This window comes from Cryptomeria japonica, chromosome 4 (assembly GCF_030272615.1).
Source record: "Cryptomeria japonica chromosome 4, Sugi_1.0, whole genome shotgun sequence".
Classification (NCBI taxonomy): Eukaryota; Viridiplantae; Streptophyta; class Pinopsida; order Cupressales; family Cupressaceae; genus Cryptomeria; species Cryptomeria japonica.
Window position 1 is genome coordinate 411,814,274 of NC_081408.1, and position 22,420 is coordinate 411,836,693.

The window sequence follows — 22,420 nt, forward strand, 5'->3', positions numbered from 1 at the left end:
CATAATTCAAGGGACCAACACCTTGCGAGCATCTAGCGAGTCACTTAAGACTCTAACCAACCCTACCTAGAGTCTTGTATACCTCATATAAATGTGGGTACTTTCCCTTTTAGATTGGAATCGTACAACAAAGGCTAATGTTGGTTAGATATTAACTTTAATCTCAATAATTTATATAGTGGCCCAAAGGAAATACCGCTTTGGGTAGTTCTCTTATGGAGGAAAGCACTCTCCACAAGGGAGACCCTCTACAAAGAAAATAATGTGAGTTTCTTCACTCGAACCCCACAAGAATGTGGAAAGAAGATTACTCACACTTTTTTAGGGTGCCTAGACTAAACATAAAGAATGAGGCTGGTTTGGCTTCTGTTTATCCAAGTTTGCACAAGGGGAGACCATACACCCACTACCTTGGGAAGTACGACAAACAACACAAATTAATCTCCTAGATTAAACTATGCATAACTAGTCTAACCAATGCAAGATGACATGCAATTTATGATGAAAAGAAATAGAAAATAAATGTTCATTAACCTTCCTAAATTAATATATGTTCAACTATGTTAAAAATGCAAATGATGAGTGGATTACTTCCCCCTACTTAAACTATGTGCAATCTAAATGTAATGCAAGTAATAATACTTGCACAAACACCTGTCATTAGTTGGATGAAAATTGTCTTGGACAGATGTATTAAGTTGCACAAAACAATCAACGTTAGCAAGAAAAATAAACACTAAGCATGGGTAGAGATGTCAAATAGCATTGACGCTGAAAGGAACAAATGTTGTTCTACAAAAAACCAAAAAATAACTAAGCTACACAATCAAAAATTAATCTATACATTTTTTTAAAAACAAGCTAAAAATAACACAAAATTGAATCTGTTAACAAGTTCAGGTAAAGAAATGATACCTGTAGAGATGACATTTGTAAACGTAGATGTTGAACAACGCATACGCTATTCTGCAAGCTGAGACATCAAAAAATAGTCCTATAGAACACAATAAGTTGAAAACCTACAAACAGATCTTTACATAAAATGTCACTATTATTTTCCAAGGGTCAGTTTATCACTAATCGGTAATAAATAACAAACATTAACTAGAAATCCATAATAAAGTTCTAAATCACTCCACTCAGCCTACAAAACATATTATAGAAGTTAGAGGAGTGGAGACGTCATTCAAGAAGCTCAGATGCCGAAGGGCACAGAAGTCAAACTGTAGTTTATGACCTGTGAACTTCACAAAAACTCAAATTTGAAGATTAGATTCAAGGGATGTTGATCCCATCGGGTGTGCCAAAATGAAAGAAAATAAAAGCTAAATCTAAACAACAATTAAACATCTAAATTAAATACAAAACTAAGACTTATACCTTTACCACTGCATGGATAGAGCTATAAATGGAGGCACCCTTCTCCACTTGATTTTCTCTTTGATGCTTTAGGGTGTGAATTTCTCTCCAAATTGCATAGAAAATGAAGTGTTTAGAAATGAAAATGGAAGCATAATTTTAGCTCAAGATTGTGTTGTGGATATGAAGGAAAAGGCTCCAATTTATAGATTTTTGGAGATGAAAATGGTCAGTTGAGATCAAATTTTGATGAAGGGCTAAGATTCAAAGAGAGGAGATGATTTGGATTGAAGGCTTGGCCTTGTGATAAGTGTCGCAAAGGGTGGGAATATTGGGAAGAACACTTGGCATGGGGAAGAGAGCAAGGTGTGCTCACACGTGTGAGCACATCTTGGGAGAAACAAGAGAGTGACAAGTGAACACAAAAATGACAAAGTGGAAGAGGTGTAGGGAGAGAGAAGTGACAAATTGATGAAAGGGAAAGGTGTAGGGTGGCTCTATTTGCAAGAGAATTCTCACATGTGTGTGAGCAAGCTTGGTCAAAGAGTGAGGTGGAGGCTTGAAGATGACTTGTGCGAGAAATCTCATTTAAGGGGTGTCACATGTGGACTTGGGTAGGTGTGAGGAATTTAAAATTGAGGAAAATGGTAATGAAAATTAGGTACTTATTAATTAGCTCTAATTAGTGGGCTTAGTGGGGGTATTTGTAAGAATCTAGGATATTAGTTAATTAATTGGGTTAAGAGGAATATTTGGCTAATGGGCTTAGGGTAATTTGATTTATTAAAATAAATCAAACCTTTGGGAGCAATGGGGATATAATTAATTAATAAATTAATTATATTGAATGGGGGCATAATTAATTAAATATAAATATAATTAATTATTTGGGAAGGACAAAGGGGCTAATAAAATTAATTATGTTACAAGAATAATTAATTAAATAAAATAAATTAAAATTTTAGGTGTCTACACAATCAACTACAACAGATAAAATCCATTTAGATTTACTTCCAACAATGTTATGTTTTCAGTTCAATTTATTGTTTTGAGTTAAATTCCCTATACACATCAATAGAACAACCTAGAAGGCTTCCCTAATGAACATATAGTGATGACATCATCCAAGAAGACACGTCCCTAGTCAATAATTATATGAACTTCTCTCAGACACTAGGTTACTCAATGTGGGATTAGTTGCGCAATCAAACGTGTGCATTGAGTTGTTTACACCAACTTATTGTACTTAGTAGAGATTAGTTAAAAAACACAAAATAAAGAAAGAAAACCTATAGCCCATAACATGTCCTTCTACCAACACCTCAAATTGCTACACTGTGTCAAGTATGATCTCCTTACATCCCCAAATGAAAAGTTGTAACGACACCACAATTAAATCTCTTACTTCAAACAAAACATATATATCATGTGTAATGTCAACATGGATGTAAGCCTCTCTACCAATTCAACATCATAATCAACTCTTATGCACAAGGAGATAACCACACAAAAACATCCCTCAAAATGAATCCTCTCAAAATGAATCCTCTAGAACCATTTATCCATAGATCAAGATCCATATCTATGTAAGATAAAGCATAAAAAATAACATATCTTAGAGTAAGAGTGGGGAATGTGAATACTCCTCCAAGATAATCAAGTACTCGTGACTCACTCCAAAATAGTCTCCTTTATAGGTCCATACCAGACGAAGGCTCCTTGATCTTCCTGTTGAAACCTCATACTATATCAACACATGTCTCCAATCACAAGAGAACATCAACATCACCTAAGTATCTAAGTGTGTGATGAAAAATGTGTGCAAATAAAAAATGATTAAAAAGCTAACTATTTATCCAAGAAAAACACAAGACATCGTACACCTCAATATTAGAACGATAAAATAAAAACGGAGTTAAAATTGATGAAAACAATGCAAACCATAATCCCAATTTGATTTGATAGTTCCTCGATTTTATGTGTGCTCGATGACGTCTTCGAATGCTCGATAATGCTCCATGATATCAAATATGGGGATGAATTTGATGATTTTGCAAATGTATGATTGATGGCGAGTGATTATTCTAGCAGAATAATGATGTGATTATGAAAAAGATGGATGAATGGCTTAGGAAAGGGAGGGATTAAATAGGAAAGGAGAGGAAGGTGAAGGGATCTCAAAATGCAACACTTGTCCTCAAGGAGGACAAGTAGCACTCCCAAGGATGCCATGTGGAATAAGATTCCACACTTGTCCTCAAGGAGGACAAGTGGCACATGAGGGAAAAACAAGTGTCCCAAGGGAGCGACACACGTCTTGGGAAGGAATGACATGTGTCCTCAAGGACACATGTCTATTTGGGGAGTAACCACCCCAAAATAGAATATTTTCTAATATTTGGAAAATAGGGAATGTGCACACATGTGGGAGAGGAGGTTAGGATGGGATAGGATAAGGTTGGTTAGGAAGGATAGGGTTAGTTAGAACCCATGGGTTAGGATTGGGGTTGGGTTAGAAGGGTGGTTAGAAGTAGGAGACATATGACATATGAATGAATTAAATAATCTAATCATGTATTTGATTTATTTAATAGATGAAAAGGGAGTATTTAATTAATTAGATGATTTTGGGTTGTCAAATAATTAATTAAATGGGGCTATAGTATTATTAATTATATTAATTAGCTAGGAGGGGAGAAATGCTAATTAATTAAATAATATGTAATTATTTAATTTAAAAGTGTTGAGGATAGCAAAAATTTAATTAATTAGATTAATCAAATTTTAGGTGTCTACATTTTGCTCCTCTTCGCAGTGGCGCTAAAATAGTGTCAATGCAAAGAAAATAAGACTCTTGTTACTCGAAGAAGAGGGATCAAAGCAACAAATGCCCCCAACTGGACTGATGATGGATGGGGGATGATGCAAGGGGTGCCCCCTTGAGAGGGTGCATGGGAAACAGGGCTCGAGTGGCGTCTTGAAAGAAATATTTCCCTAGCGAACAAGAGGGAGGATTACATGAAACAAATCCTGGGAGTGACAACAATCATATGGGAAAGAGGAGTGAATGCAAATGCAATGGATGAAATGATTATGGGGCATGAGCATTTGTGAAAAATGGGATGCCATGTAGTGAGAACTTATTTTGATTTAGCATTGTATGTGAGTCACCAAGGTATAAAGAACCAAGGTGAAATTTCAGAATCAATGCATGGACTGACTCATATAAACAGGCACACGGGCTAATCTAGCACCACATAGAGTTACAGAGACCCTACAGGAAATGATGCTAGAATAACCATAAGCAGAAGACATACCCCAGTGTAACATGAAATAGCCAAGACCCCATGAGGGTACAACAAGGAATAGATCCAAAAGACACACCAATCAAAAACCAAAAGCAACAAGGTCACATCTCGAGCCTTGTTATTCCTAGTGCACCATGATATAAAGGATCGTGGCAACCAAGAGGAAACAAGACCTGAGGAGATTTGAAAAGATAAAAAAAAGACCAAAAGGAACCAAGGCCAACACAAGTGCATCAAATATCTTTTTCCAAAAGGATAACTGATTGGATGAGGATTTGATGATGTCTGACTTGAGGAAGGATACATCCTGCGCAAACTGATGATTGGATAAAAATTGATGATGGGGTGACAAAAGGTACCGGATACGACCATGATGGCAAATATACTTAAAGATGATTGTTGAAGAACCAACTAATAGGATATGATCCACGTGGGCTTCACTAGGTAGACAATATTATATCACGTGCATTCATATTGGAGGGTTTAATATCCCAAAAACCTTTAACAATATATTGCCTATCTAGTGAAAATAGGGGGTTTTTTAATTTGAGCTATGAAAAAATACAATATTTGGTGAAAATAGGAGAGTTTAATTTCGGTTGTGTATTGGGAGGGGGTAACAAAAAAGAAGTTTAGGGCAATATTTTTTGAAAATAGGGGGATTCTTTAGTATGTCATGAACGCACGTGCTATAACCCAGGTTCACTAAGTGAAGCCCCAGTGATATGATCTTAAAGGCCACAACCAACGCAAAGGATGAGACCTAAGGACACCTATATACATGCAAACCTAGATGGAGAATCATGACTGATGCTATGTACAAGACACTATTTACAATATGTACAAGAGTTATGGATGATGGAGGAAGATCTAGGGACAGGGACAATGTTTCCCCAGTCAAGATGAAAAGCCATGAGAGATTAATGATTGATGGGCTATTCCTGATACGAGAACGATATATCCTGAAACAAAACAAGGATTGGGAAAGATGCATCCCGGTGATGATAGTTTTATTGCGATCAAGGCTTGCAAAAAGGCTGAGAACAAGACCAAGGATGTGATTAGATGATTTGATTAGCATTCGACCTTGGATAGATAAGGAATATGGATAGGATTTGTGTGTGATGGTGGATTGCGAGGAGCGGATGGATTGATAGGATGGATGGCATTGGATTGTGTGTGGGTATCCTAGAGCTAGATACCAATGACAAGGGATGCAAGAGGTAGATGAGGATAAATCGATTTGGGGAATAAATGGATGAAAGGGTGGAGGAACTAGGAGATAAGGATAGGTGGATGGATGGATATGATAAGATGACTGACAAGAGGATAGGAAGTTGAGGGAAGTGGATGGAAGATAGGGCAATGGGTGGATAAGGACCATGAAGGTATGTGGAAGGATGACATGGAAGGGAGGAAGGATGGGTGAATAGGAAGGTGAATGGAGGAAAAGTGTGATAAGGAAACGGAGGCCAAGAGGTGTCCAAAGAATTTATACATGGTGGCCTTGTATTTTATCGAGATCCAAAGGAAGATGGAGGAAGTGAAATGGATTGGATATGATGGGTATGGTAGATAGATGGAAATGGAGGAGGAAATGGCTAGATGTCCAGAATAACTTACCCCCAAGTGTGGAGATTAAAAGGATGAGGGGAATTACACATGATGCTTGTTTGCTAGGTTTTCATCACGGTACTTGTCCAAGGCACCTGTTTTCCAAGTTTTCATCATTGGACGAATTTTTCTCTTTTTTTTTTTTTTTTTTTTTGGACTTCTTATTTTTGGGAGGAAATTTATGGATGGAGATGGATGAGGATAAATGGATTTGGAAGAATGAAGGGATGGAAGACTCAAGCATCAAGTTCCATATCAAGGTAGTAGGAGCCCATTTGGAGTGATCACCGGGTGTTGGTATAACTTTATTAGGTATGAGTGAATTATGCAATAGCTTGGATTAGATGGTTGTGATGGGGAATGTATGTGGTGTAAGGGACATGGTAGTGGAAAGTATTCGGATGGAATGAGGAAAAGTGAGTGTGATGGGGGGATGTTGTCAAGACCAACATTGGCACATGTTGCAGGGGATGTGGGATGTGGGATGAGCGGAGGAGAGATGGATGTGGGATGTGGATATGATGGAGGAATTATGATATGTGGCTTTGGGACATAGGGAACCAAAATAGACTTAGAAGATGGAGGGGGAGATTGTTTAGCTGGTGGACTAGAAACTTCAGATGCCATTGGAGATTTTTCCTTTTGATTTATTGTTTCTTTTTGCTTTGGAATCCACATTGTTTTTACTTTTTCTTTAGTTGGAACTTGTGGATTTTGCGATCATTGCATGTTTGTATCAGATTTTTCTTTGTTGGAGCATGTCTTTTGAAGTGGACATGGTGATCTTTAGATTGTTGTGGATGTGTAGCTTTATGCATTTTTTACTTGGCATCCAAACTGCGACTAGTAGCCTTGGAAGGAGTGTGCAAAGGTGTAGAAGATGGAGGGAATATGAAGTGATGGATGTAGGATTTTAGATGGAATACATGGGAGTGTGCCTTTGTTGATCCTGATTCGGCATTAAAGGAGCATGATGTTTATGATGGGTGATGGAGATATGGGATTTTTGTATGGAGGGACGAGTAGGAAAAGATGGAGGATGGGATTTTGGGATATAAGGGCCCAAAATGGATTTAGAATATGGGGGATATATGATGGTATATTTTGAGATATAGGGACCCAAAATGGATTTAGAGGATGAAAGAGGAAGATGGATAGTTGTTTTGTCTTTATATGATGGAGGGGGGATGTCTATAAATGATTTGGAGGAACGATGGCAGATGTAATGGTGTGTTTGGAAGCATACTTGGATTTTGCATTAGTTATACCAACATTTTGGGATGAAGTGCCTTGGGATATGTAGCTGAGACCATGAGATCCTGGATGTGCTTTAACATGGATGGTCTCCAAATTACCTTGCTCATGTAGACCTAAGCCTTTACCTTGATAGTTCATTTTTCTTAGCATTTTATCTAAAGTAGGATACTTGTTCTCTGGGTAGCAAGATGTGATTCCTTTATCATCTAAAGGAGAATGCATGGTGTATATGAAATGTTCTTCGGTTGTGAGTAAACTGCCATGGATGAATATAAGCGAACCAAGGGGATGGAGTGATGGTGGTGGGATGGTTTGGATAGGAGTAAATGGAGGATCTTAACTTGACGAAGGAAATGGTAGGGGATCTTGAGATGGAGGAGATGGAATGGTAGGATCTTGATTTGGATCAATAATTCGTTCAACATGCTCTAGAACAAGATCTTGTCATGAGGGGATTGGTGTGGATGGTGCGATGAGGGGTGAGTGGGTACACTCTTAAGATGGAAAGGATAAAATGATGGAAGGTTCAATGACTTGGGTGGATGGACTAGATGGAAGGATGAGAAGTTTGTTAATTGGGATAGATAGAGTAGATAGAAGGATGAGAGGTTCTTCAATTGGTATGGATGGAGTGGATGGAAGGGTGAGAGGTTCATCAACTAGGGTAGATGAGATGGATGGAATGATGGGAGTTTCACCAACTAGGGTAGATGGAATGGATGGAAGGATGGGAAGTTCATTGGCTAGGGTAGATGAAGTGGATGTAAGGATGGGGGGTTCATTGGATTGATTTTGAATGATAGTAGGAGTAGAAGATGGGGATTGTGGTTGGACAATCTCAATGGATGGGTCATTTTCAATGGTGTTAGGAAGTGGGAGAGGAATGATAGGTGTGGGAGTTGGAAGTGAAGTTGGTGGATTGAGATAAGATGGGGTGGACAACGGTGTATTAAGGTAGGATGGAGTTGATGATGGAGGATTACGGTAGGATGAAGGAGTGAGATATGATGGGGGATTTTGACTAGTGTCATTTGTCAATAGATGAATGTTCATCATAATAATGGATGAAGGCGGTTCCTGTAGATAACTAAATTGTGGTTGTGAAACAGCAGGTTGCGATGTCACTTGAGGTTGATATTGGGGGTGTTGACAACTTGTGGCACTGATTGGATGGGTGGGGGCACAGATGATAATGGCATTGTGCAATTCATGCCCCCAGTCATACCTTGTGTGACAGATGATGGCATATTAGGATTGACTGACCTTCCTAATGGTTCGAAAATTAGACCTTGAAATCATACCTCAGGGATTGGACATCCGACTAAGTAATTATCTTTCATCATGAAGGTGCATTTAGTTTTTAACTTGGGCCATATACTTGAAATGGGTCTGCAAAGTATATGCACTAGAAAGACCGAAACAACCACCTTTCCTATTGTTGGAAATGAAATGTTGCTTAAGAAAATGTTGAAAATAAATAACTGAAATGCTTGTAAGGAAAACTAACTAACTTCTAATAAACAACTAAGAAAGACAGGACTTATCCATGATCAACAAATGGGATTTTGTGTTTGTTGTTGTTACTAGCATGTCGTTGGCCTTTTGGTGGTCTTTCTATGGCTGCTAGGTTGTATTGCTTATGGATTGCAGCCAGTTTTGTTTCTTAGACCTAGGTTCTTTTATGATACTCGAATGCTTTATCTTTAACTCTTTGATGTAAGGGGTTTTGGGTCCCCTCAAAACCTATTTTTTCTTAATAAAAAACAAACGGGATTCTACTCAGTTTGCAATGGTTGCAGGAACAGTCACAAGAAGTATTCCAGTGGCTGCAAAAACAATTCATGATCAATATAATGCTAAAGACAGAATGAGAAATAATTGATAAAAGAAATCAAATGAGTACTCACTAAGTGGGGCCCCTTAGTAAGCATCCAAACAACTTAATCAAATGTCTAGAACTTAAAGTATCATCTTATTGATTCAAAAGTACTTGACAATGTAACAACAGATTGTTGGAAGTCTGCTTCTTCAACTTAGAATTATATTACAACTATTGGAACTATCTTATTCTCAACCACCGTACAATAGAAGGTGGGAGATTATTTAAAGCATGAAATTCCTAACTAACTAGCATGCCACTCCCAATGTTAAAGGAGGATGTTTTTATTGAACAAGGAGAAAAAGAAGGGGAAGTTACAAATGTTGAGAATCAGTCAAAAATCTGTTAGAACAACAGAGAGAATCTAGCGTAACCTCAGTCCTAAATCTACTCCTTTAGCAAAGGAAATCATTTAAGTCTTCAGACAAGTCATAATGAACCACTTTCAACCGCCAGCTATCTCTTTCAATGACAATCCTTGATGTCTCTCTTACCAGCCAGCAACTCCATAATCTTTATTGTTGAGAATCTTGGACCGGTTCAACATTCATCTTTAACCCTGCATGAAATTATTAACATGCACAAATATAGGCCTAATTATCCCTGTAGACACCCAAAATTGTCCAGTCTAATTAAATAAATATTATTTATTTAATTATCTAAGCTTAATTCTTCTATTAATTAAATAAATCTTTATTTATTTAATTAATTCATTTATCCTCTTCTAGCCTTATTTCTCATTTAAATAAATACATTTATATATTTAAATTATCCTTTTCCTAAATTAAATAAATATCTTATTTATTTAATTGATCCCACTTCCTCTATTAATTAAATAAATCTTTATTTAATTAATTAATTCATTAACCTTTCTACCCATGACACATGTCAATCATCTCTTAATTCATACACTACCTACCCCTTTCATTATTTTATTATTTCTTTTACCTACCCTCTAATCATAGCCGACCTCCTTTTACACCTCTCAATCTTATCCCTCCATTTCTTATAGTGTCTTCTATATAAGGAGATGCTTCCTTCATTATCAAACCCTAATCACCTAACTACTTGATCAATTTGACTACTTGGCATATGCGATCCTACTTGCAACCACATTTCGTTCTTTGTTGAGCTCTTGTGCACACATAAAATCTGAGAGCAAATATATCAAGCAAGATCAATGGAGATAGGAAGAATGGAGATCCAAACCCTATTGGACATGTGATGGTATAATTTTTGTGATTTCATTTTGTAGTCACACAAATTTGTCCATTTTTAATTAAATGAATATTTCGTATTTATTTGATTAAAAATCCACTAACCATCAATTAATTAAACAAATATTTAATTAATTCATCCCCAAACATTCTTCTATTAATTAAATAAATTACTCAATTTATTTTAATTAATTCATTAAATCAAATTTCAATCAATTAAACAAATAAAATCAATTTATTTAATTAAAATCCCCCTTTTCCTCTTTTAAATAAATTAACATTTATTTAAATCATTTTAAAACCCCCCCACTTGCATTTTCCTACAAATGCAACTTGCACACATTTATTGAAATAAATGAATTTTTATTTTAATAAAATCCTATTTTCCCTCACCCACCAAATCCACTTGCAAATCTAATCCCCTTCTAGATTCTTCTAACCCCTTCCTAATTAGTCTAATCCATCCCCTAATTATTGTCACATTCCTAAGCAAAATGGAGTCACTTCTCAAAGACTCCAAAGTCTTTGAAAAGCATTTAATGCTTTGTGTGTTCAACAAATTAACCCCCAAAGTCTTCCAAGACCACTAATGGCTCTTACATGACCATTTATGGCTCTTACATAACCATTTATGGTTATTTCAATCTTGTCTCCCCAAACATTTATTGTTTTGACCATATTCATCCATTTCACATTTGCACAAGAATTTATCCATTGGATAAAAGCTTTATTCTTTGAATAAAGAGTTTATTCATTCAACCAACCTTGACTCAAAATCCCAAGGTCATATCAGGCATTTAATGCTTATTCCCTCTCCTCTCAACCTATCTCACATTGACACTTGTCATCCTGGGATTGGGTTGAAAGCCCTCACATGGATTTGAAATCATTCAATCCTGACCCTTGTTGAGATTGTTCAATCTCAACCATCCATTGCTCCATTTTTCCTATAAATAGAGCCCATTCCTTCATACTCTAGATCCTGAAAACTTGTAAGCATTTAGACTATAGACATTTTAGAGAGCATTTAGCATAGCATAACTAAATCTTGTCTTTTTGGTTAAAATATATCATTCTAGCATAGCATTAGCTTTTTTTCACATATTTGGAGCTATACTACAAATCTCAATCCTCCATAAGCATCCATAGTGCAAAAAGCTGCTGAGAGCTACACTATTTTGGAACTTGGAGAGGAGATGAACAAGGGAGAAGGAACTAGGAGTATGTTAGGAGGTATTTGGAGATGCCTCATCATGTTTGCTTTGATAGTTAAATATGCTTGCATGCTTTTAGTCTCTCTTTTGGTATGCCTTTTTAGATTAGTTTTCGATTGACTAACGCTAATGCTTTGTGTGTTTTGTGTTATTTGATCTTAGACTAACCTTGTGCCATTTAGGAGGGCATCATTTGGTGAACCCGACGTGAATCGAACACGCAACCTTCTGATACTTGTTTTTGAAAATTAACAATTTTGCTTGTTGAAACTGCCACACAGGTCGCGCTTCGGCACTTTTGAACACGTTCTAGCGCTATTGCAACATTTTCTTTTAGCGCTATTGTCAATATAATAGCGCTAATGAAAAAGTTTTAGCGCTACTGATTCCTTTCTAGTGCTTTTGTCACAGTTCTAGCGCTATTGAAACCGTTATAGCGCTTTTGACCTTTCGAATTTTCCTATTTTTTTAGCGCTACTGTGTAAAATAGCGCTTTTGCGATCGCAGACTAGCGCTATTGTATTAATTAGCGCTTTTGTATAAAAAGCAGAATAGCGCTATTGTGACAGAGGGTTGTCCAATTCGCTTTGTAACCCCAAAATCAGCATTTAGGCTTGTGTAAGCCCACACTAACATTTGACCATTGACCAGGTGCAGGTTCTAATCTTTTTTGTGTGCAGGAGATGGAGTTAGTAGATGCCATAAAATCTTTCTTTTTACTTTCTTTAAAAAGTTGGTTAAAAAGAATTCATTTTCCCTTCTTGCACAAGTTAAAATCAACCTCACATCTTACTTTGGGGTGCATAAAATGAACCTAAAACTTGTTTGTGGTGCTTAAAAAGAACATTCATCTTTCTTTTATTGCAAAGTAAAAAGAACAACAAATTCAAATTTTGCTTTCATTGCAAGTTAGGGATACATTTTGTTTTGGTGCTTAAAATCAACAAAACAAATTTTCTTTCTTGCATCAAACTTAAAAATTTACAATCCACACTTCAAAATTTTGGTGCAAATAAAATTCACAATCAACTTGTCTCAATTTTGCAAGCAATTTTACTTCAAGCAAAACGTGTTTTTTGTTAAGTTGACCAGGATTTTCGAATTTTAGATTACAAAACACATTGCCTTTGAAGTTAAAAAGAACACCATGGCTGTTGGAGCAACATCTCCAAAATAGTTAGATCACATTTGCAAAATACTGGATTAAAAAGAACAAGTGAATTTGGTGTTTGGCACGCTTGTGCACAAAAGTCAGTCGAGTGGTCCTACCTCTAACACACACTATCCTCTCCCTTGGCTTTCGTGGTCCTAGGTGCAAGAGAAAAGTGTTAGTAACACTCACATTTTATCTTTTTAAGAGAGGTCTACCAAGGGATCGATACTCTTGGGAACGACCTCGAGCGGTAAATCCTTCGAGCCGCTATAGAAATCAGGTGAGAGCGAAAGCTATAGCCTTGGGTATAGCTGTTCCTACAGTGTAACTGGCTGAAAGGACAAATGGGCCCCACCACCAGTTACAAGGCTCTTAAGTGAGTCACTGCAGAATGAACTTATGTCCAAAAACATCGAACATGACTAAACACCTTTAAGTAGTAGCCCACCTGTTCTATTGATTGAGGATATTTGAGGTATAATTTAGTGCAAGAGCATAGATGGTTTTGCTCCCAAGATACTCACCATACATATTTTCTTGAGTAGAAACATAGCTTTTTGAAAAGTCACTTGTGGCTTGATAAAAGTGGTGACTCCCCCATCATAGGGATCATCTATTTGTTATGCTCGTGCAAGACTTAGTATATCACATCCTTACCTGCCACGGCGGGATTCATAAGGTATGTAGTACCAAAGTCGAAGAAATATCAAGATGTGGGCTAAATTTATCACAACTGGCCATTTGACCATAGGGATAAAGAGTGTTTGAAGTGTGTTCGTTTTACAGACCTAGTGCAAATTGAGCCGACTTCAGGCTTTGGAAATACATCTTAAAATACATCTAAAAGAAGGGTCAGAAACAAGTCCAAGGATTGGGTTGATCTAGACCCATACTCATTTGTGCCTTTGAGGCTACAATCTTGTGTTTGTGTGCTTGCTTTGTTTTCTTGTCAAAGAAAAATCAGAAAATCAATCCCAAAAACAAAGTATTCATCCAACATTTCTCAAAAACAAAAACAAAGTGCAAACAACAAAGAGTCAAATTTTATGACCATTCTTCACATCTTGCGAAAGAAGAAGTGTCATCAGAATATCACCTTGAAAAGGAGACCACTAAGCTCAAAGGCTTTAATCAAAAGGAGGAAATTCTTCTATCTAAATAGACAAATCTTTGTCTCACATAGAATCTTTCTACATCGCATGCGTCTATACCTTCAAGGAAAAACAAACGAATTTGATTCTGAATCATTGAACCGCAGAGCTTTTATGCAATATAGAGCTCTAAGTTATCACAAAAATCAAGGAGGAAAGATTAATCCGAACTTCTTCCCAAACATCTGTATCACCTACAACACACCTCGAGAAGTGCCACCAACGCCTGAAAGGGAAGAGATAGAGTTTGTTCCATTTGTAACACAAAGTTTTTATTAAAGTTGAAAACAAAACATCCATCATCTCATTCATACATCATCACTTCATCATCAATTCATCCCAAAACTCTCAAAACATTAAGAGGTTCTTGTCCCAAGTTCTCTTTTAGATATTGCTTGAAATCAAACACATCACATCACTTTTAGATTGTTTCTACATCTAGGATAAGCTCATCCTAAGAGACACATCTACGCAGGTTAAAAACTAGTTCATGAGTGAATCCTCTCATTACTAGGTAGTCAAAATCTGTAACACATCTCAGATTTCTCTACACCTTATCACATCCAAACTTATCAAACAAACAAGCAATTTAAAGAAGGAATTTCGATTACATCTACCTTAAAGTGCTAGAGATCCCCATACAACACAAATCACCAACCATCAATCTTTCATTTCATCACCAACTCATCATCATCTTCAATCAACTTCAACACAAACTTGCAAACAAAATGGCTCAAACCCGATCACGATCAAGGCAATGAGAAATAGAAATTGAGGAAGAAGAGGACAACCTCAATGAATTTCAAGAAGCACTTGGAGGAAATGTGAATGACGAAAACCCAAGTACTCCCACTCCTTCAACAATCGAAAGGGTTCAGCATAACCCTCATTTTAACAGATTATTTGATGAAATACTAAGGAGCAATGCGGATGCTCACTTCTTAAAACTCGCTCAAGAAGGAGCCAAACTCCCCTCGGACTTTGATCTTGCCCAATTAAGACAAGCATCAGAAAGACAAAGTCGCCATGAGGAGGAAAGGCGTAGAGATCCCATCAGATATAACATCCCTCGAGGTAACCCACCACCTCCTCCTCCAAATGAAATGGAGATGTTGCGGCAACAAGTCGAGAATCTCGCCCAACAACTTCATAGTGGTGTTAAGACCAACCAATTTTCACTTAACGACATCTGTCCCTATCCGTTTGATAGGAATCTTTATATGCCACCCTTTCCACGCGGGTTCGAAACACCAAAATTCAAAAAATATAGAGGAAAGGGAGATCCCCGTGATCATGTCCGAGAATTTCATTCCGCTTGTCTTGAAGTGGCTTATGAGGACACATACCTAATGCGCCTTTTTCCCCAAATCTTGGGAGGAACAACCACATCATGGTTTTCCCGACTTCCAGGTGGCATTAGAACATTTGAGGAACTCATCCAGAAGTTCCTATCTCATTACTCTTATAATATTGAACGCGACATCACCATGGCTGATCTATGCAATACCAAACAAAAACCAGGTGAACTATTCTCAGTATTCCTGCAACGATGGCGCCAAATGTCTAGCAAACGTTCTCTTCAGTTACCTGAACGAGAACTAGTGGAAATTTTCATTTCCAACTTAAACGAAGAAATGGAATTTCACCTGGATGTCAAAGACATAGACTCTTTTAACGATATGATCACCAAGGGTATAAAATGTGAATGGGCACTCATCAAAAAAGGACTCATCAAAATCTTTAATGAACCCAAAGATGGTCCTCGCCCGCGCTTCAATAGTGATAAACTGAACTTCTGGAACAAGAATAAAAATATCGTTAATGATGGAGTTGTGGATGCTCGAACTATCCAAAATGCACAACCTGTGGTTCGATTTGCAGGACAAAATCCTCCACCTCAGAATAACACAAATGTTCCTTCCAATCAAGGTCGCATCACATCTCATGATGAACCAAGACCTCGTCCACAAAAACAAAAACGCACTTACACTCCCTTAGGGGAACCCATTGAAACAGTGATGCGACAACTCATTTCTCAAAATTTGATCACTCTACCTAAGCTATCCAACTATGAGCCGCAAGTTAAACCGGCATGGTGGAGAGATACTGAACACTGTGAGTTCCATCAAGGAAGAGGACACAAGACAAGTAATTGTCACCGATTGAAAGATCTCATTCAGGATCTTATTGATCGAGGAGAAATTGAAATTGAAGGACATGACCCAAAAACAACCAATAATGATCATCTAATGTTCAAAAATCCACTTCCATCACAAGATCAAAGGGGTCCTTCCACTTCCCGGCGAGGCACTGATACCACTGATTATACGCAGGCTGCGTATAACTACACTGTAAATCACCTATATGATGCCAGTGAACAAATTGCAACTATCACCTTCAAAAATCCCACCTCAAATTGCAATGTTGTTACACGTCGTGGCAAGGTCACCATCAAGGCAGCTCCACAAGGCACCACCTCCGTCCCAAAGCAGTACAATCTTGTGGAACAATTAGACAAAACCCCTGCACTTATATCCATTTTAGAGCTATTGCGCCTATCGCCATCTCATAAAACAATCTTGGATCAAGCACTCCAAGAGGCGTCAGTCCCTGCAAACCTAAACACGGACCAATTTCAAGCCATGGTTGGAAATCTAAAGTCATCACCTTGTCTCACTTTTTTTGAAAGTGACAACTCTTCTTTCCAACAACCTCATAACGCCTCACTCCACATTGAAGGCTTTGTCAACCAACACAGGATCAAGCGAGTCTTGATCGATAATGGAGCAGGCCTAAACATTTGCACACTACAGTTTGTCACAGCATTGGGATATGCAATAGAATCAGTGGATCCTCGCAAGAAGATCACCATCAAGGCCTATGATGATGCAGAGCGTTCATCCAAAGGAGTTGTGGTACTACCAATCTGAGTGGGCCCTGTGGTAAAGCACATCATTTGTCAGGTTCTGGACCTTCCGCTGCCATATAATCTATTATTAGGGAGACCTTGTATACATGCCATGCAAGCCGTTCCATCTACCTATCATCAATGTATCAAGTTCCCACATAATGGTGCAGAGATCATAATCATGGGCGATGCAAATCCTTTTGCATTTTGCCATAATATCAGCCATCAACCAGAGATTACTGTTCCTAATAATAGGGAAGCCATTTCCTCCACATTATATGTAAATCCCGCCTCTCTTGCCAGTTCAAACACTCCTATACCCAAGCAAGAAAATCTTAAGATGAAAGTCGCAGAGGAAGGTCCTGGAGAATACAACTTGAGTCAGCTCTTTTGTGTGGGACAAATGCCCACTTCTCCTAGAACACATGGTAAACCACAGCAGTTACTCCAGCAACCACTAATCATGCCAGCATGTGCCTTGACGCCTTTCGTCCTTGGAAAGAGTCAAGAGGAAGAAACACAAGATGAGGACCTAGCGGAATGGATCTATAAAGATCCCATCACCACTGACATACCGCGAGTTACACTTCCTCCGGAACAGTATGGTAAAGGCCTCCTCATTATGCAAAGAATGGGATATGATGGTCAGAGTGCTTTAGGATATTGCAAACAAGGACGACATGAACCTCTGCTACCAGAATTCAAGCCCAAAGGTAATACTGGCCTAGGCTTTGAAAGAGAGATCCTTCCTAAACTCAGATTCAAAGGAAAACCCAGCAAACCATTTTGCCCGCCTACTGCAAAGAGGACACCTTTCATAATCAAAGCACCATCAAACACTATCCCCACTGCCCCATCGAGGCTCACAACCCCACCACAACCATCTACAATACCAATCATCCCACCAAACGAACCAGTAATCCCATCAATAACACCAATAGCAGCAGCAACTATATCAGAACCCGCAGCAGCACCTATGGCACCAGTAGTTCCAACAGAAGTCACTAAATCAACACTGCCGATACTTCCAGTGACAGATCTTTTAAACCCCATCACGATTCCTGCAGCACCGATCACTACAAAGATACATAAACCAATCACACCTGCCATATTTAACTCCAAAGACATCCCAGTATGGTATAGCAATCGGATGCTGGAGAGTGATTCAGAGACCGACTCACATGAGTGGGAATTTGATTCTGTACAGCTTAACACTTCAGATGAGGAAGACACATCACCACCTCCGCCCCACAAAGACATCCCTGTTTATGGAGAAGCACAGATAAAGACCACTTGGGTACCTGAGCTGGAAACATCTTCCACAGACCCTACGTCTCATCCTACGCCTGATTCTGACAGGGAGAGTACCATCAACGACCTTCACCACACTGTCTTAACCCTCACTGATACCTCTAACGAACTTAATCTAATCGATGAAGTAATGCCCATTATCCACCCTGAACTCATCGAATGGAACCAATCAAATCCCCCATGTCTTGACCTCTTCCAGAATGATGAGGCTATCATTGACTTTTTGGAATCAAGGGATAATCTACCAAGCGGGGATCACAAAGCTGGATTCGCCATTGAACTTAATAGCGCAGCATACTTCGGGGCGGATGCCAAACCTTTCAGCTGCAAAAATATAACAATAAAACATGGATCTTCCAGTGGAAACCACACTATGGCACTGTTTGATCAGACAAAAGTAAAAAGAAAGAGCGTATCCAATGGTGAAAACCTCTCTGAGGCGCCTGAGGATGAAGGGTTTGACATCCTCCCTGCTAGTACACAACAAGAACGATCAACGATTCTTATCGAGGAAACCAAAGAATATAATGTGGGGACTCCTGAAAACCCTCATATCATACATCTGGCATCTCTTCTCACTCCAGAGGAACAGCCTCAATTCATAGAGTTCTTCCAGAAGCGTCAGATCAACTTCGCATGGTCATATGCGGACATGCCTAGACTTGATCCTGATTTGCTCATGCATCACCTCACCGTCGCAGAAGGAGCCAAACCTGTCAAGCAAAAGCTTCGTAAGATGCATCCTCAGATTGCAGTGCTAGTCAAAATAGAACTCAAGAAACTCCTAGATGTTGGTTTCATTAGACCAATTGATTATGCAAAATGGATCTCCAATATTGTGCCTGTCGGCAAACCAAAAGGGGGCATCCGCATTTGTACAGACTTCAGAGACCTGAATAAGGCATGTCCTAAGGATGACTTCCCCCTACCAAATATCGACATCATAGTGGATCTGACAGCAGGACATGCCATGCTTTCACTCATGGATGGCTTTTCAGGATACAATCAAATAAAGATCGCACCAGAGGACCAACATAAGACAGCCTTCACATGTCCATGGGGCACATACTGCTGGAATGTAATGCCTTTTGGTCTAAAGAATGCAGGAGCGACCTATCAAAGAGCAATGACCACCATCTTCCATGACATGATGCATACTATGATGGAAGATTATGTGGATGACTTACTAGCAAAATCACTTACTAGAGAAGGACATCTCCACATCTTAGATAGAATCTTTGATAGACTGGAACAATATCATGTTCGACTCAACCCAAAGAAATGTGTCTTTGGAGTAACCTCCGGGAAGCTTCTAGGATACATTGTCTCAAGCAAAGGTATTGAGGTCGATCCAGCAAAGGTAAAAGCAATCATGGACATGCCACCTCCAAAGAATATCAGTCAGCTAAGGACATTACAAGGACGGCTTCAATCCATCCGAAGATTCATTGCACAATTGGCTGATAAGTGTCACCCATTCACACACTTGCTACACAAGAACATCCACTTTCAGTGGGATGCCAGATGCCAACAAGCATTTTAGGTGCTTAAAGACTATCTCATGAATCCACCATTGTTGATGCCACCAGATCCAAGTAGACCGTTGTTACTTTATATCTCAGCAACAAGTACAGCATTAGGTGTATTACTGGCACAACATAATGCAGAAGGTAAAGAGTGTGTTGTATACTACATCTCTCGCACACTGGTTGGCTATGAACTCAATTACACACCTATTGAGCGAGCTTGCCTAGCAGTAATCCTGGCAGCCACTAAATTGTGGCACTATCTATTAACACACAAGGTACAACTCATTGCAAAGATTGATCCACTCAAGTACTTACTTAGCAAAGCAGCATTGACAGGTCGTTTGGCAAAATGGGTGATGATTCTAAGTGAATTTGACATTGAGTATGTAGATCGTAAAGCTATCAAAGGTCAAGTTATTGCAGATCAGTTGGCCGATGCACCCCTCACAGGCGATCATCCTCTTATTTCCAATTTTCTAGATGAAGAGATATTCATGATCACAACAGCACAGCCATGGAAACTATATTTTGATGGTTCATACACTAGGCATGGCTCGGGGGCAGGCATTCTGTTTATCACACCTCAGGGTGATAGCATCCCGAAGTCTTACAGGCTCACATTTCCATGCACAAACAACATAGCAGAGTATGAGGCTTTGATCACAGGACTCAAATTAGACATACAATGGAAATTACAAGAACTACAAGTATATGGCGACTCACAACTGGTCATTCGACAAGCAACTAATGAATATCAGACCAAAGATGATAAACTCATGCCATACAAGCAAATGGTGGACACTCTAAAGACATCATTTACTACTATCACCTTTGAGCAGATACCAAGAGATCAGAATCGAGCTGCTGACGCTATGGCTACCATCGCATCTCTCCTAGATCTTCCACAGAATTCAACACGTTATGAGTTCTTGGTCGAACAGCTTTGGATCCCCGCTTATGATATCCCTGAATCTGAGATGATATGTCACCTTGTCGGTCCTGAATCCCCATGGTACGGTGAGTTCTACACCTATCTCCATGATCACACCCTTCCTCCCAACCAATCAAATAACCAACGAAAAACCTTCATTCGCCAAACTGCTCGATATACCATTATTGCCGAAACCCTATACCGACATGGTCTTGATGGTACTCTCCTTCGATGTTTGGAACAAGGTGAGATAACAAAGGCTTTGGAAGAGGTACATGAAGGAATTTGTGGGACTCATTCAAGTGGTCCTTCACTCGCCAAGAAACTCCTGCGAGCTGGATATTATTGGCCATCTATGGAAAAAGACTCCTACTACTTTGTCAGGAAGTGCAAGAAATGTCAAGTTCATGGCGACCTGATACATGCACCAGCTCAGGAACTGCAACCAATCACGACACCATGGCCTTTTTGTCAATGGGGCCTTGACCTTGTGGGTAAAATTCATCCATCTTCATCCAATGGCCATAAATTCATTATTACCGCTACCGAATATTTCACAAAGTGGATCGAAGCTGTTCCACTTACCCAAGTCACCGGCAAGCAGATCGCCTCATTCATCCTCAACTACATCATCTGTCGGTATGGTGTACCCATGTCCATCATCACAGATAACGGTCTTCCTTTCAAAAATCAGGATGTCCGTAGCTTTGTGAGAAATTTCATATCCAACATCGCTTTTCCACCCCCTATTACCCACAAGGCAATGGTCAGGCTGAAGCATCCAATAAAAACATATTGAGAATCCTAAAGAAGACAGTTAATGATGCTGGTCGTGAGTGGCATGTTCAATTGAATCCAGCATTATGGGCATATCGAACTAGCATTCGAACCCCTACAGGTGCAACTCCTTATTCATTGGTCTATGGTGCTGAAGCTATCTTGCCTATTGAGGTTGAGATACCATCATTACGAGTTTCATTGCACAATCTCATCGATGATGATGCATACAGAGTATCCCATCTTCAGGACTTGGAGTTACTTGATGAGAAGCGGCAAGCTGCATACAATCATCTCAAAGCCTATCAGCAGCGCATGAGTAGAAGCTACAATCACCGAGTTAGATCTCGTACATTTGAGGTAGGTGATCTTGTTCTTCGAAGAAATCCTCGCAACCAACCAAACAGAGAACATCAAGGCAAGTTTGAATCAAACTGGTTGGGCCCATATGTTGTCACTGCTGTATTCGGGTCTGGGGCATATCAGTTGGCTACATCAGACAGAGAACCGCTCGCAGATCCAATCAATAGCATGCACCTCAAACGGTTTTATACCTAAGCTATACAAAGCATCAGGCTCCCCTACATATCAGAAAAATACCAAAAACATTCAGAAAATGTCCTGAAGAAAATACAAAAACATTCAAAAAAGTAAAGAAAAATCATGCATCCAAACGGTGAACAAACACTCCGGTGGCACCTTGGGTAAGTACGATGGTGAAAACCTAGCAAACAGGCGCTACTCGTAAAGGCAATGGCTCCAGTATCTTTCAGGCTCGTTGTGATCACATTCATGCACACATACATCCATTC